The sequence below is a fragment of the Schistocerca cancellata genome, chromosome 12 (assembly GCF_023864275.1).
Source record: "Schistocerca cancellata isolate TAMUIC-IGC-003103 chromosome 12, iqSchCanc2.1, whole genome shotgun sequence".
Lineage (NCBI taxonomy): Eukaryota > Metazoa > Arthropoda > Insecta > Orthoptera > Acrididae > Schistocerca > Schistocerca cancellata.
This window is the reverse complement of record NC_064637.1, coordinates 35,019,854-35,025,624: the sequence shown is the minus strand read 5'-3', so window position 1 is coordinate 35,025,624 and position 5,771 is coordinate 35,019,854. Positions and strand designations below refer to the sequence as shown.

Here is a 5,771-nt window from a genome sequence, read left to right as displayed (position 1 = left end):
GTTAAATACACTGCTTGCCCCGGCACCTCGTAAGCCATTAATCAGATAGCGAGTGAGGTAATGAACCATGAACCGAATCCGTCGGTTACTCATCTTAGCTCAGGTGGTCCGTAGTCGGCCCATGGGTCGAGGTTTGTAGTACCGAGGGTTTTCACCATCTAACTGTAGCCCACCCTCCACGGAATAAGCAGTACAGACTGAGCTACGATATTCACCACTTAGTTTTTGGGGTGCTCTAGAACCTGTCTCGCTAAGACGCTGGGAAAGTCTTCCTAACAGCTTACCAGGTAGAAATCTGCCACTTGGGTATCTTTAACCGTGGAGGGCACGTTCTCGTAGGCTGCTTGTCAATTTGCTAAACCGCAGCAGCAGACATCATCTCAGTCGGATACCGGTTTTTCAGTCTGTCTCTTAAGTTATCCTTCGCCTCTTCAAAAATGGTTCAAATGGCTCTGAGCGCTATGGGACTTAAAATCTGTGGTCATCAGTCGCCTAGAACTTAGAACTACTTAAAGCTAACTAACCCAAGGACATCACACACATCCATGCCCGAGGCAGGATTCGAACCTGCGACCGTAGCGGTCGCGCGGTTCCAGACTGTAGCGCCTAGAACAGCTCGGCCACCCCGGCCGGCCCTTCGCCTCTTAATGACGTGGACAGTCGCACAGAAGCGACGCCTTGTTCGGATTCCTCGTCAAGCTGTAGGTCCCGTTTTTCCAGTTGGGTAACTGGGGCAGGTTAGGGACAGGCAAGTAGCCCAAGAGGCGTCCAGGAGAAGGACTTGCATCAGGCCACTAACACACTAAGCTATTATTTGTTTACGCAGCATCACTTGCCGAAGAGCAGTGTTCTATTGCTAACAAGGAGTAGGGGGAAAAGAAAAACAAGAATATGCACTGAACAGTTGTTATGTACAAACAGCACGATACCAACAGACGTTACAGTGGAGCTGCTTGAGTATGTAGGCAAGACATAGCAACACACAGCCACAGTTGCCAGTAATTTGATGAATGATAGTAACTCGGATGAAATTACAAAAATGGCTCTGAGCACTATGGGACTTAACATCTGTGGTCATCAGTCCCCTAGAACTTGGAACCACTTAAACCTAACTAACCTAAGGACGGCACACTCATCGATGCCCGAGGCAGGATTCGAACCTGCGACCGTAGCGATCGCGCGGTCCCAGACTGTAGCGCCTAGATCCGTTCGGACACTGCGGCCGGCTCTACGTAGCAAGAGGTGTCCAGACACACTATTTGTTCATGTGTTATCTCTTGGTCTTGTTTGTATATATAACACAAACGCACAGTCGGTGTGTTGGCAACACCTGCTCATTTTTTACTTTTTGTCTGCGACCACAATGAAAGCAGGGAGAATGTATGGTATTGTTCACATTCCAGTAGTGACGGAAGATAGCGTCTCATACCTGTTGTTAGGTGAAGCGCCGCCAGTAGCAGTTAACGAAAGTCGCCAGCAAAATCGCGTTCAGGAGAGAGAGGCGTACAGAGATGACCCTGTGGGCTTGCCAGAGCTACCGAAACTGCAATTCTCACTCCCATTGCAAGTGTGCTTAAATAAAGCATCACTGACAAATATTACTTAAATACACCATGTTGATAAAAATTTCGCACACAAGAAATTAAATGTATCATTGTAGCATACAAATTACAAAATCGATAACCTTTCTACAAATATCAAAAGTACAACAAACTCTACATTTTATTGTTTATGAGAGTCATTGTACATTGGGTTTATTATAATGTATAAAAAAGAACAGATTTTATTTGCTCCAAGTAAATTATTAATAGTTCAGAATTTATTATTGGTGAAAAAAGAATAATTAAGAGTTGACAAAACATCACTTTTTCAGGCATTCCGTTTTTTTTATTTTATACTAACTAACTAACTACACTCTGCCCGAACAGGCCATGAAGGCCAAACGGTACCGACCGGCCGCCGGCCTCAGCCCACAGGCGTCACTGGATGCAGACATGGAGGGACATGTCAGCACACCGCTCTCCCGGACCTGTGTCAGTTTCCGAGACCGGAGCCGCTACTCCTCAGTCAAGTAGCTCCTCAGTTTGCCTCACAAGGGCTGAGTGCACCCCGCTTGCCGACAGCGCTCGGCAGACCGGATGGTTACCCATCCAAGTACTAGCCAAGCGCGACAGCGCTTAACTGCGGTGATCTGACGGGAACCGGTGTTACCACTGTGGCAAGGCCGTTGACCTTTTATTATACAGGGTGATTCAAAAAGAATACCACAACTTTAGGAATTTAAAACTCTGCAACGACAAAAGGCAGAGCCAAGCACTATCTGTCGGCGAATTAAGGGAGCTATAAAGTTTCATTTAGTTGTACATTTGTTCGTTTGAGGCGCTGTTGACTAGGCGTCAGCGTCAGTTGATGCTAAGATGGCGACCGCTCAACAGAAAGCTTTTTGTGTTATTGAGTACGGCAGAAGTGAATCGATGACAGTTGTTCAGCGTGCATTTCGAACGAAGTATGGTGTTAAACCTCCTGATAGGTTGTGTATTAAACGATGGTATAAACAGTTTACAGAGAATGGGTGTTTGTGCAAAGGGAAAAGTTCTGGACGGCCGAGAACGAGTGATGAAAATGTAGCACGCATCCAGAATTAGAGAATTGGCTGTTCCCTCAGCTCGAACAAGAAGCACAACAATTCATATTTCAGCAGGATGGAGCGCCACCACATTGGCACTTATCTGTCCGTAACTACCTGAACGTCAACTACCCGAGGCGATGGATCGGCCGCCAGGCAGCCCGTGACAGAGCACTTCATCACTGGCCTCCAAGAAGCCCTGATCTTACCCCCTGCGATTTTTTCTTATGGGGGTATGTTAAGGATATGGTGTTTCGGCCACCTCTCCCAGCCACCATTGATGATTCGAAACGAGAAATAACAGCAGCTATCCAAACTGTTACGCCTGATATGCTACAGAGAGTGTGGAACGAGTTGGAGTACCGGGTTGATATTGCTCGAGTGTCTGGAGGGGGCCATATTGAACATCTCTGAACTTGTTTTTGAGTGAAAAAAAACCATTTTAAATACTCTTTGTAATGGTGTATAACAGAAGGTTATATTATGTTTCTTTCATTAAATACACATTTTTAAATTTGTGGTATTCTTTTTGAATCACGCTGTATACTGCCTGACAAAAATCGAAGCACCGAGAAGGGGGGGGGGGGGGGAGGGGGAGAGATAGGAACGAAATGAAACTTCGCAACTTGAGAGGGTATCTGATGTTATTTCGGCGATTACAAAATCGAACTCAATTTATGAAAAACTTGGCACTATGAGTCCTGTTACCAGTGTAACATTGCATCCCTCTGGCCTGGATACGTTCACTGTTTCTGTTACAAAGGGTGTCATATAAGCCTACCCTTTGTACTCTTACCTGAGGCGGGATGGCTCACATTTGTTGTAAGTGGTTCTTAATTTCCTGGATACCGGTACGGCGACGGAGTTTACATCCGAGCTTGTCCCACACATGTTCTATCCAGGACAGATCTAGCGATGTCGTTACTCACAAGAGTACCTCCACATTACGCACACACATTTCATAGAGACACGTCCCCATGTGTGGACGAGCATTATCCTGTTGAAAAATGGCACCACGCTACTTTCGCCTGAAAGGTAACACGCGGGGACGCAGGATATCCATGAAGTACAATTGTGCCCCCAGAGCTCCATCAAACAGTTTCAGCCATGACCCGAAGTCATACCAGATGGATCCACACACCGTGACTCCAAGACTAACACCGGTGTGCCCCTCCGAAACACTAGAATAACGGCACCTCTTCCCAGTCGCCACCATACTCGGCGCCGATCTTTAGCTATTGTGGTGCAGAACCACCACTCAGGTGGCAATGGAACGTCATTCGTCAGCGGACATTGAAGGTGAACAAACGTATGGAGCGTGAATAGAAGGAAACAGCGGATGTAGTTTGACAATACGAGGAGCAATCACTAACTGCAATCACGAACAATCCGAAGTCTATAGGAGTTTCTGTTCAGGGCGATTTAAGGTGGAACCACCTCATAAATTTCTCTTTGGGATAGGTCGAAGCCAGCGTCGCGTACTAACAGACTGCTAAGGAGTCGCAATTCAGGCACGCAAGAAGTCACTTACAAATCGTTTGTTAGGCCAGTTGGGCAGTGTTGGTAATCAGTCTGCGACCGTTCTTGAATTAAATGAACGGCAGGTTCACAGTTGAGTTGTGAGACTCGTCACGGAAACCCCGGCAGGCGCCACAGGAGAGACGGTGTGCGTCGCGGAATGCCGTTCTCACAATACTGACTGACAGCGGCCGCGTTCCAAATCGACTCAAGAGACTCTTTACCTGCTGCAACTCACATCTCACGCAATGCCGACGAACGCGAATTTCTCACACATAACGGATGCTTAGGCTTGTGGCTTCGGATTGAATTCTGACGTTTTAAGAAGCGTTGCTTCCTTCCTCTTCGCAGAGCAAAATGTAATCGAACGTAAGTTTCCAAAAGAATATCAAATGGCAGAAGCTGATTGTCTTGTTTCCTCTACATAAACAAAAATATTCATGAAGGCTGAAGGTATCTCTTCATATCGTTGCCAAGTGCCTTAGTAAACGTGATGCTGAGCAATATTTTATTTTATTGGATAAAACCGTGGACTGACAAGCCACAATTGATGTATAGCGGGATGAATCACATTTGCAAATGAATGGTTGTAAGTAGGCTGTTTAGGTTTTCGTATTGGCAACGTTACGTAGCGCTCTGTATGAAAATCACTGGCTGAGCTGTGTGCAGTCTGTGGCTAGTTTGCATTGTTGTCTGCCATTGTAGTGTTGGGCAGCGGCAGCTGGATGTGAACAGCGCGTAGCGTTGCGCAGTTGGAGGTGAGCCGCCAGCAGTGGTGGATGTGGGGAGAGAAATGGCGGAGTTTTGAAATTTGCAAGACTGGATATCATGAACTGTTATATACATTATGACTTTTGAACACTATTGAGGTAAATACATTCTTTGTTCTATATTAAAGTCTTTCATTTGCTAACTATGCCTATCAGTAGTTAGTGCCTTCCGTAGTTTGAATCTTTTATTTAGCTGGCAGTAGTGGCGCTCGCTGTATTGCAGTAGTTCGAGTAACGAAGATTTTTGGTGAGGTAAGTGATTTGTGAAACGTATAAGTTAATGTTAGTCTGGGCCATTCTTTTGTAGGGATTTTTGAAAGTCAGATTGCGTTGCGCTAAAAATATTGTGTGTCACTTAAGTGAATGTTTGAGTATGTTCAGTTTTGCTCAGCTGTTTGAAAAACAAATAGTGTAAGAGGTTTATCAGCACAGTAATTCAGAAATTTTTCTAAGGGGACGTTTCATATGGTAAACCAAATAAGAAAATACTTACAGTTAGACATTGCAAAGCACACCTGTCCAGTGAGGAGTGAACTCGTTACCATTCTTCCTTGCACGAATGCCGTAGGGAAACAATTGAAATGAGCGTGTGGCCGCGAGGCCCCCTTCCGGGGAATTCCGGCCGTCGGTTGCAGGTCTTATTTCGGTCGACACGACACTGGGCGACTTGCGTGCCGACGACGAGCATGAAACGATGCTGAGCACAACACAACACTCAGTCCACGAGCGGAGAAAATCTTCAGCCTGGCCGGGAATAGAACCGGGGCCCACTGCACCGGAGGCAAGCACATTACCACTTTTTTATTTAATCTTATTTTGTTCGTTTTGGTCCGTTGCATCTGCTCGTGGCGGACGTC

At 46.1% G+C, this 5,771-nt stretch overlaps 1 pseudogene; it reads right to left on the bottom strand.

Annotated features, from left to right (window-relative positions):
* Positions 1–2,114: 2,114 nt before the first annotated feature.
* LOC126110045 (5S ribosomal RNA) lies at positions 2,115–2,232 on the bottom strand (annotated as a pseudogene).
* Between the last annotated feature and the right edge of the window lie 3,539 nt (positions 2,233–5,771).